This window comes from Lygodium microphyllum, chromosome 29, assembly GCF_053477565.2.
Source record: "Lygodium microphyllum isolate KBCC chromosome 29, Lygodium_microphyllum_v1.1.10, whole genome shotgun sequence".
Taxonomy (NCBI): domain Eukaryota; kingdom Viridiplantae; phylum Streptophyta; class Polypodiopsida; order Schizaeales; family Lygodiaceae; genus Lygodium; species Lygodium microphyllum.
In genome coordinates, this window is record NC_141163.1 from 55,308,282 (window position 1) to 55,320,008 (window position 11,727).

The window sequence follows — 11,727 nt, forward strand, 5'->3', positions numbered from 1 at the left end:
AAGTCCAAGGCGCGGAAGGGATCCTCTTCTTTGGATCGCGGGAAGGGCTTGGTGGCCCCTTCCTCGGCTGCTTTCTAGTGATGGTGATGAGGTCATCCCTCACGACTCTCTTGTGCCAGAGAGGGAGTGTGAGCGGGTGTTCCGATGGGGCAGCCGCGCCTCATCTATACTTTTATACAGGTGCACAGGTTCCAGAGAGGGACGTCCCTGACGCATCGACTTTCGTCTGGCGGAATCAAATCCTGGAGCTGGGATTGACATCCAGGTTCATGCTGAGCTAGTTATCTGACAGAGAGCGGGAGGCTTTCGTCTGGAGCTCACATGAGGGGACACTTTGGCGGTCTGGCCAAAGGCGGGGAATCCATGGTCACCTATGTTCAGAGGCATTTTTGACAGGATGGTCTTGTATGCTACTGCGAGACATTGGTGATGGACACAAAGACATGCTATGATCTTCTCTATTTTCAGGTGTTTGGTACGATCGACATCGACATCAGGTTCTCTCCGAGGCACCTTGGTGGTGGCTTGATCACCCACTGCTTGGGTATCCATGGTTCTACTTGGTGGTTCTATGTTGTATAGTTTCTGATCCCTTTTCATTGTACTATTGTATTGTATCAGATCACTCATGATCTGAGAGAGGGTGTTAGCAGAGTATTTGTCAGCTCATGTGTGAGTCTGAGCTTGATCTGGGCTGGGCATTTTTATTAGATATTTTAGGTATTTTTCTGGTGTGGCATTTTATGCCAGTGGAGCATTTTTATGCACCAATCGGCCAGCTTTAATGCTGTCCGACCAGCATTATTGCTCCCCACTTTTTCAGCCTATTTATACTCCTGTGGCTCCTCCTCAGTCAGTCACTTCATCTTCACCATCTGCAGACTCTGTGGAGAGAGGAGCCAGTGCCAGTGCCCACGCAGCCAGTGACTCACTGTTGTATGCGACTGTCTCGTGTTCAGATATATGGATTCCATTTCCTGTGCATACATCTGAGTTCTCATCTGTATCATGTTCTTTTCTTTTCTCTTTTTGTCTTGTGTTTCAGCAGTTTATTTCAGCACATGTTTATGCTTCCACCGCTGCTCCACTTCTGACAAGAGTTTCTCACCAAGATGAGAGGGGGATCCACAAGAGGAGGAGGAAGTGGCGTATCGGCACCAATTCCTATGCCTACTAATGAGGAAGCATTGGATGTGAGCATATCTTTAACCGATGCGGTACCGGAGAGACAACCCTCTCTCCCTTAAGCTCCCAGTCATGTGCATGGATCGGTTGCCTTTCTTAGAAAAAGGCAACGACTTGTCGACATTGAAATTGCACGGACAATGATTGAGTGCAATCTTGTATTCAATGTCCTAAAGCAAAAGCAATGGAAAAAGATGGTAAAAGCCATTGCCAATGTGGCTCCATGTGAAGCATGGACTATTATCATATACAATGACATGAAAAGAAAAAAAACTGATGAAGAGAAGGAGAGGATTGATAGAGCTTTTGATCCTATTCAGACCACATGGATAAAATAAAGTTGCTCCATTCTCACTAAGAGATGGAGTGATCGTAAGAAATGTGGTATCATCAATACAAACATCTCATGTCCACTTGGCACTTACTTTTTGCAGGCCGTAGACACCAACAAGAGGAGGAGGAAAACGATAGGCACATCCATCTACCGCCACATTCGATAAGCTATCATTGAGGTGTAGATTGTCTTTTAAATTTGTTTCACTTTCTTCCATTATAATTTATGCATAACTATCTATCTCCCTATTCTCTCTAATATCTATCTCAATTCTCTCTTCCCCCCAAACCTCTATCTCTCTTGATTCTTGAATCTTGAAAGGCTCAACTCTTTCTCTCTCTCTCTAACCTCTTAAGTATTGTTATTTACTTGTAATTTGTGGTTGTAGGTGGGCCTCTCAAATGTGGTGCAAGTTGTTACCGACAATGCATCAATTTATCAACATATGGGCCGTTTGCTTGAGGCCAAGTTTCCCATAATTGGTGGACTCCATGTGCAAGTCATTGTTTGGACTTGCTCATGGAGAACATCAAGAAGCTCAAGTGGGTGAAGAGGATGGTCCACAAAACTATATCTGTTGTCACCTTCTTCACGATAAAGGTAAAGATGCTTGCGATGTATCGTGAGCATAGCACACTCGAGTTTAAAAAGCCTTCTTCAACTCAGTTTGCTTACATGTGGTTGTTGCTCAAGCGCTTTTATGAGGTCTGATCCGGACAATGGTGTCCACTTCATGGAATGAATGGGATGAGCATGAGACAAAGGAGGCCAAAGCCATGCAGCACTTGTGCCTTAATGAGCAGTTTTGACAGAAAGTCCGTACCATTGTCATTGTCATGGCTCCATTTTATAAGGTGTTACGTATAAGTGATTGCAAGGGGTTCACCATGGGTCTTCTTATTCACTTCTTTAGAGCAATCTTAGTGGGAGACACGTGCTTGCACAATGATCACAGAGACACATCGTGCACATGTTCTAGAGATAGCAAAGAGAATATAGGCATGGATGCCTTAGCCCATCCATGGTTTTGCCATATTCGTACATCCCGCCTACAAGTCGCTAACAATCACGAATGATAGAGAGCTTTGTTCGGACCAGCTTGCTTATTTGACTCGTGTGGTTTCTATGGATGACCACAATGCAATGCTGGAGGAGGTAGGATGCTATGCAGATCAAAGAGGGCATGTGGCTTTTGCTTTTTCCACTTCTTGGAGGAGAGAGTCACTTGTGAAGCCTTTACTTTGGTGGCAAAACTTTGGATTCGCATTAGAGACCCTTTAGCCCTTAGCCATGAGAGTCCTTGCTCACGATTACACTTCAGGTGCATGTGAGAAAAACTGTCATGAGGACATGTATTTTGAAACCTTACTGAACATGTGGATTAACTTTTAATCACATGATTAAGTAAATGTTGCACATGTGAGGTATTACTAGGGTTAGAGTAAATTTACGAGCCTGGGACTCCAAAAAATCACGGAATGTCAAAGACAAAAGTTGCTATAATTTATGATGCACAGGCACTTAGTGGTATTTGGTGCCAGTTGTTGGCCTAGGTAGTTCATTTGGCCATAAGTGTCAATTGGTGACACTAGAAAAGTGGCATTTAATGGTACCTAATGCTAATCTCATGGTCAAAGATGGTGCAGAGACACTCAGGAGTGGAAGAGGCCAGTTAGATTTATTTTGAGGGCACCGAAATAATTATTAGATTAATTTTCAACATTTAAAGACTGAAAATTAATATTTAATTATGAATAGTGCTAGAAAAACCATTTGGGAAGGTTGCCACTTGTCAAAAATGCCCATTCAAGACTGAAAAACGTCTTTAGAGGTTGGAGAGAGGCATTTTTAGTGTATTCAGCCTGCAAGAGAGAGGGAGGAGATGTTGTCGGTCTGATTTTCAACCATTGGAGGACCTTATGAGGCAGCCAGGGGCTGGAAAAGACCAATCAACAGCATGTGACAGTGTCTACAGGCTGTTGAGACAAGGTAGCAACAGTAAATGACTGATTTTCTTCAGTTCTTTGCATCTATAAGCTGTTGAGACAGGGCAGCAGCAGTAGATGACAGATTTTCTTGGAGGCAGAGAAATCGGAGATTTCTCTGCTGTAAACCCTAATTTACAACAAAAATTAGGGTTTAGCAACAGCCTTGGGAAGTGTGCCAAAAATTAAAAGCTCCAAGACTTGGATTTTTCAAGGCTGAAGGTGAATTTCAGCTGAATTCACGTGGACGGCTAGCTAGTCATTGAATTTGGGGCATTTCTATCGTCTATGAAATGGGTGAAGGCCAATTAAGTGCCGAATCAAGGGGCAAATCAAATTGAAGACTTGTTGGTCATTTTGGAAAGCAAGGGGAGTTTGGATTGCGAAAGGGATCGGGAGAATCCAATTGTAAATCAACTTTTTCTTCAATAAAGCTAAAGAAATACCAAAAGGGGCACCAATTTTGGGGCCAATCGGATGTGCATTGTCTAAGATCAGTAGGTAAATTTGTATTTTCAGATTTACATTAATTGTTTGCTACTATAATTAAGTTGTAATCGGGAATTTACCACCCACCCAAGGAAGGAAGGCTTGTTTCATAGTTCCATTGCTGGGATACCATCAAATCCTTTGAATTACTGGGCCCGTAGTACGTGATTGCAACTTAGGATATTGCATTATTGCTGAAATTGTTCTCAACAGTGAATTACAGCAAGCACGTCTTCACATGGTGATACGGGATCAAGTGGAAAGGATACATCACTCCTTGGTCAATTACATGGTGAAGGGGGAAATGCAATGCCTGATGTTGGGCATGGTTCTCACCATGGACAACATGCTGATGTGGGAAATGACCCAAATGTTGGCACTTCAATGCATTAAGAGGCTAATAACCAACAAGGGGCTAAAGAATTTGATAATAGCTTCAAGGATCGAATGCATACAACAGCAAATATTTTTGCTGAATTGGCAAAGGATCCCCAGGTTACTCGATTCTTGAATGCCCCAAAGAAGGACAGCAAAGGCAAAGAGAAGAAGACACCTTCTACAGCTTCGAGACAGCCATAAGAACCGAAGGAAATGCCTAAACCTTCTTTAGAAGAGCCCAAAATGACTAATGAGCACAAAAAATTGGTATCCGTGGAGCAGCAAGTGCAAATGCATGGCCAACTTGGTAGTGCCAATCCATGGGAACATGGGCAACAAGGCAATTATGCACATGCAAGCATGGGACAACAACGATACTTTGGTGGTGGTACCATTTTTCATGCTATGGTTGGACAGGCACCGCATACGGGAATGTATGGCACAAATCCCTATGATATGCAGCAGCCAATGCATGGCTCACAACACCCAATGTATCCAGGTAACACAAGTGGAATGCCTAATCCCATGTATGGCAGCATAAGCATGATGCTTGAGGCACAAAGCGGGCCATATGGATATGTATCGGCACCCCCAGGGACTGTTGGAGCACAAGGATTTGGTGTTGGTCATGTAGATGCTTCAAATAGTGCTGGTTTTTATGCAAATATAGCCAATGCACCCTTTTTGCAGCAGCCCATTTATGATAACTTGACTCCCATAGGTTCATAGAAGGACTATGACAAAGCTGGCAAAAGCTAGAAGTTTAAGCCTTTCAATGGTGCACAAGATAGGCTGAAAGCACTTGTTTTTATTCAGAAATTTGATGCAGCCTATTCTGGAGGCAACTTCACAGAGGCATCTAAGATATGCAAGGCAGCCACATTTTTGAAGGGAAATGCATTGCAATGGCGGACTACACTTTTTATTCAAGGGAAGTCGCCTACCACTTGAGTTCAGTTCAAGCAAAATGTTTGCTTCAAATTGGTTGACAAGTACCTTTAAAGTAGACATTATGTCTCTTACAACTCCTATGGACTCGAATTGAAAGGCTACAGCTCATTCCGATCCCCCTTTGGCGGATGCTACCCGTTATAGGCAGTTGGTTGGTTCCTTGATCCAGCTTCTTAATACCCGTGTTGACTTATGTTATGTTGTAGGTGTGTTCGTCTTGGGTTCATGAACCCAAGATGGTGCATTGGCAGGCTGCACAAAGGATTTTGCGGTTTCTACGGGGTGGCTTCATAGGCTCCTAGAGGAGCTTGGCTGCCCGCCAACAAGTCCTAATGTTCTACAGTGCGACGATGAGATTTGCATTGCCTTGGCCAGGAATCCTGTGTTTCATGCTCGGACGAAGCATATTGAGATCCAGTACCATTTCATTTAGGAGAAGATTCTAGATGAGACCATTTCCCTAGTCTATTGCAAGACAGAGGACAATCTTGCAAATTTGTTTACAAAGGTGCTTCCCCAGGCTTTACTTCGACAGCACTCCAAATCCCTTAGCCTTCTTCCATGTCCAGGATCTGAGAGGGGGTGTTAGAGTTGGTTAGTTGATCATTCCCTGGACAGGAGCAGCAAGTACATCACTTGGTTTTCATAGATTTCAAGCTACAGACCATGGAGATTGTTCTCGGGGCTGTCACAGACTGAGATCTTCGAGATGGAGACATATACAAATATTCTCTTTGCACCCATGTATATTTCTATATCCTTATACAGCACCCTTCACTGCAAATTTTCTGCATTTCACTGTCTCTTTCTCTCTGTGTCCACTCTTTGTCTTGGTCATTCGGTTCCGCATTGCTTCACTCTCACAAAACTGACCATTGCTTTTTGTTGCTCCATGAAACAATACATGCACCGAGTAGAAAGTAAAAACCTATCATCAATCATCTAAGATCAACATTGCCATCCAAATCAAAATATGTCCATCCCCACAACACCAAGCTTGTGTCTCCTGAAACCAGCCTTCCTTCTTGGAATGGGTGGTGATAACCTGATTTAAGAGTTAATTACAACAATAAATAAATGCACATAAAATGAAATACACACTTCACCATAACATTCTTGGACAATAGACACCCTATTGGCGCCCCTTGCGGTATTTCTTTAGCTTTCAATCTCCTCCTGCTAACCAATTGCTCTTGCTGTTATAAATGACCAACAAGCCTTTTGAGTCATTTGCCCCTTGATTCACCCAAGACTTCTTTTCCAATTTGACCCTTGGCTGGCCAAATGCTGCCCCAAATCAATTCGGGATGAGCTGGCTCCTGAAATCCCTTGATAATCTTCAATTATCAGCTGCTGCTGATATCAGTCCCTTGAGCCTTCGATCTCTGGCACGAATCCCAAGGTGACTGCTAAACCCTAATTTCTGCTGTAAATTAGGGTTTACTGCAGAAATTACAGATCAGCCCACCAAAAATGGCTGAGATCTCCTCCAAATGGCTGAGAATTGCTGAGAATGGCTGAGCACAAACTGAAGGAGAGGAGAGAATGCTGTAGAGAGAGAAATTTCTGAGATATGTCGCGAAGAACTGATCAAAATCAGCAGCTGCCATGCTGTACCAGCCCCAAACTGATGCACCAACAACAATTGGAGCATCAGAGACTGTGATCTTCAGAAAAAAGTGCATTAGCAGCAATTGCCAGCTTCCCAAGCTCAAGAATATGTAATCTCCATCACCAAAATGGTCTCCAATGGCTGGGAAATGGCCCCAAAAGCTGGTAGCAACAGTCCAACACCTCTTCCCAACAGCTCCAAAATGAAAAAACGAGATTTCCCTCTCCCTTCAGCCCTATTTAGCATTTCCCCCACTTGCATGGGAAAGTTTTGCCAAGTGGCAGCTTTCTTAATCCATTTTCAGCAATTTTCAGTCATTTAATTAATTTTCAGAATTAATTATTTTTAAAAATTAATTCAACCCTTAATCCATGCCCAGAAAATTGAACTTGCCCATCCAAAAATTAATTGGCTAGGCCATTTGCAACCCAAAGTGGTCCCATGCATTAATTTACCCTTGGACAAGCATTAATCCATTAATTTATGCCTAGTCCCTAGTGTCACCACTGACACTTAATGGCCAATTAATGGTCCAAGGGGCAAACCAACACCAAAATTCACCTAGAATCTAACAAGTGTAACTTGTTACAACTTTTGCCTTTGACACCCGTCTTTTTCATAGGGTCCTTCGGCCTTCAACTGTGAAAAAGTAGCTTGCACCTCACATGTGCAACACATGTGCATCTTTTAATTGCACATTTGATTAATCCTTTAATCAAATGTCAATTAAACATAAGCAAAACATCAAATTTTCATGTCCACGTGACATCTCCTAAACCTATGGGATAGAAGATGCCAAGGTCAAGAATCCTCTAAGAAAACGAAGAATCCTCAAGGCAGCCTACCAACAAGTTTTATTGCACTCACTTATAAACCCTACAAGCAAACTAATCGCAAAACAAAGACTGATCCTAGGGTTAATTAGCCAAATCAAAGATTCAATCAGCTATCGGTACCTAGAGCATCAACAACCAATGAATCTACATAAGTTGAAGCCTTACAATTAGGATCCATAGGAGTGGAGATGGGACAGTGTGTGGTCTGTTGAGCTAAAAATACGTTAGCTTCTTTAAAACAGCCCCAAAACATGATCAATTAATGAATTAAACCCTTTTATTAAAAGGAATTATGTTCAAGAGATTATTTGTGTCCCATAAGCACAAACCATGTTGGGAGGACCCAAACTTTCTATAAATAGGCACGTTGTCCTCCATCCAATCTCAATCTCACTTTTTCAATTTTCAGGTGCCATATCTATGTTGTCCACACCCCATTCGCGGGGAATATCTCACTCCAAGCTGCTACACACCATTGTCCATGATCATACGCCTACTGTCCAGTTCCCCTGTTGCTGTTGACAATGTTTCTCAGCATGATTTCCACTATTGATCTGATGCGTTCATTGTCCTACACTACTATCCAAGCTGTGTTTGGTGATTTGATATTGTCACCTGCAAAAAAGGGCAGCAGAGGACCTATGTTTTTGCAACTTCCACTGTTTACTATGCTGCAACATCATCAACCTTGCAGCATCTTGTGGTTCTCCTACTCCGAATTCGCATCGGACATTGATCCAACCTGACAGAGTTGTGTTTGTTGTTGCCACACATCCCTAGAGACTGCCTACTATGTTTTGTGATCTGCCAAGGTACGACATACTTTTCAATTCATTCTCTCTGGCCCGGTATATGAGACACAAGAATTCAAGGATCAGTATTCTTCGCTGCATAGTGTGTTTGCTATATTGAGCATTGTATTATATTCAGTATTCATCTATTATCATTCATTGTGTTCATTGTCTCTGAGTTATCCTAATCCTATCTGTGTTTCTTTATCACTCTGTGAGTTTGTCAAACGATTGTGTTCTGTTTTCTCTAACAGACCATTTCTTTACATGGTCATCTCAAAGGCAGTCAAAAGCTCCTGCACATACCATTGTTAAGAGAGAAAGATCCCCCTCTTGGTTGCCATATCTCATGACCTAAGAAGAAACATAGAAGACCCATGCCAATCATCTCAAAATTCTCATTAAGGGCATCCTTTGTTTGCTTAATCATCTAGGCATGCTCACCTATCAATATGAGGTTGTCCACATACAGCACAAACACTACATGCCGAGGCCCGACAGGCTGAAGAGTGGACATGCAAATTCGAGTCGGAGTCCACCCTTCGAATCTCTAATACCCCAGTCTTTCCCTAAGGTATCAATATTTTTTTGGAGCAAATCCTATCATGCTACCAAGTGAGAGCATTTAGCTCCGCTATTTGTGGGTGTTTTTATTTGCCGATCTACTATTTTAACTAATTGTGCTTTCTAAATTTATGTTTGCTGCGCTTTAGTTATCTGAGGGCCAACTGCATAACCAATTAGACATGGTTTTAGCAGATCATGGATTTGCGGCCTCAGATAAAGGCAAGGGCAATCATAGAAACACTCGAGGCAAAAGCCTAAAGGCAAGGCAGCCCCATCCACAGACTCTACTGTTGGAAAGGCTGAGGGGAAGAAGAAGAAAAAGAAAAAGAAGGTGTTTTAATCCAGGCTTGAGACTATCATATTTCCATGTCAATTGGTCTTCTGGCGTGTCAATGTGACGCTAATTCGGGAAAACAGAGATACATACCTGGTTTTGAGCGTCGACTGAAGGGTGGATGAAGGAGGGGGGAGGGGAGCAAAGCGGCTGCCTCGCAGAGCACGCCGCTCGTCTTCTGAGAGGGGCTCCTCCGAAGGCTCTCCCTCTCCCTGCTGCTTCACATGCATGGGGGGACCGGAGTGGACTCTCGCACTGTCTCTCACGGACACCGACAAAAGTGATAAAGAACATCTATATATCTATACTTGTATACCATCTCTTATTTTCTGCGTCTATCTATACTTCTTTTATTTTATAATCTGCCGTCACATGAGAGAATCCTTCAAAATTATTTTTCTTTAAAATTTTCCATTCGAAATCTATACTCAATGAAAATTATAAAATTATTTTTCTTTGAAATTTTCCAAAGAACACGATAGTCTCAAAACCGGCACAGGTCCGTGGGGGATCCTCTGACCCAAAAGGCTAGAAGGAGGCTCCACGTTCAGATCGAGGCCGCCCACCTGCATGGCGGAGGCAGAGGCAGCAGCTTCCTCCTGTTCAGCCATGTCCACTTCAGGCCCTGCAACTGTGTCTATAGCACCGGACATTCTCCCTCAAGCAAGACCAATTCTTACATGGGCGATTCAAATCAGATCTGCTACAGCACACAGAGAGAGAGAGAGAGAGAGAGAGAGAGAAGGCGGGACACGTGCAAGGAGTCAGTACAGGCAAGGGGCGGAGGGCGGGTTGGCGGAGGCGGCGGGCAGGGAGCTGCGGGCCAGTCGTGGTCGGCGGGTGCGCGCGAGGCCACCGCAGTGAAAAAAGTGGGAGCGCGAGCGCACGCCCACCTTTCGATAATATTCGTAAAAAATTGCTTGGGTTATTTCTAAAATGTAAATGGTGTATTTCAATCTACTATATTTGATAGTACTTCTTCATGGGCATTTTTTTCCTTTCACAATACAAAAAGTTCAAGTTGTGTTAAGTGTGAAAGAAAGTAGTCACCACTCCTTCACATAGATGCAACTCTCGAGTAAGCAACACTGAGATTGTCGAACAGTGTCATGCCTACTGGTACTTGCTATATATTGAAGTAAATTGCATGTGACACCTTTTTAAACCCTCTTTTACTACTTACTATACAAGGGAAGTGCTTTACTTACACTGCTTTAGAATAGTCTCTAACCGATGCTTCCATGTGGCAAAACTCTTTTTTTTTTTTTAATGTGAAGCATATAAAATATGCAATGAGAAACAACTTTACATTGAAAGGAGGTCATTTTTCAAATCAGATCTGCTACAGCACACACACACAGAGGGACTCCTCTAGCCACAGATTACCGACCTAGAATGACATGTACACATATGTATACTTCCCCCAATTCTTAAAGGTCTGCCGTGGGCGATGACTGAGTCCTAAATTGCAAATTGCATTGTATTCTTGATTGACGACTCATGATGACTCTGAATGAGTTTGGACCTTTGAAGAAGGACTAGCTACCAACATATGCATTGCAGTCTACATAAGAATCTTAATTAACCAACATTGTTGGCTTTTTACAACAATGAGTTTGGACCAAGGAGGACAACTAATTACACTGAATCTGGTATTCACTCACTGGCAGGTTGCTTGGGCTGGAGAAAACAATCCACATGAGACTTTGATGTGTGCTGGAGAAAAACGACAGGATTGAGGAGACTTTGATGATAGATTGCTTCTTAAGACTAACCGTCAAGGCCCGCACTACCTAGTTGAATGTCAATTTCGAACATTGAATTGTGAGGTCTTCATAAACTCAGTATGTTTGAAGCATCTTTGTCATCTGGTGTTGCAATTTTATGTTTTCACCATTGAACTTTTCCTTAAGCAATAACTTAAATTGAGAAAATGTACATTTATGTTTTACAAGTTTCCTTTGAACTAGGGTCAACCTCCTCATTAAGCTGAAATATTTGGAGATTCTTGAGCCCTCAGCAAGTAATTCCGTTCAATAGTACAATACTTATTCTAGGTCTTTCCAAAAAATGTCGCTTTTGGTCATACTATATAACGGTTTGACATTTTAATTCTTGATATGTTTAGTAGTTTTTGGAGAGTCAAGTATTCTTGAAGTTTGCTTAAGGAGTCAAGACATTGGGAGTTGGATAAACAATTGGGGAAAGGCTTACATTGAAAAAGCTATCAAGTAATTGGCTAGAGGTATGTTTACTATCATTCTT

At 42.5% G+C, this 11,727-nt stretch overlaps 1 protein-coding gene across 3 annotated transcripts in view; it reads right to left on the minus strand.

Annotated features, from left to right (window-relative positions):
* The window catches only part of LOC148010649 (inositol polyphosphate multikinase beta-like), an 80,895-nt gene extending 70,532 nt beyond the window's left edge, over nt 1-10,363 (minus strand). Inside the window, exon 1 of one of the 3 annotated variants that reach the window (XM_087672221.1) lies at nt 10,234-10,363. The gene's annotated coding sequence lies outside the window, so the exon portion shown is untranslated. Of the gene's footprint in view, nt 1-9,555; nt 9,693-10,028; nt 10,185-10,233 lie in introns of those variants that run through there. The other 2 variants (XM_087672222.1, XM_087672223.1) reach the window with 2 other exon arrangements.
* Nucleotides 10,364-11,727: the final 1,364 nt, after the last annotated feature.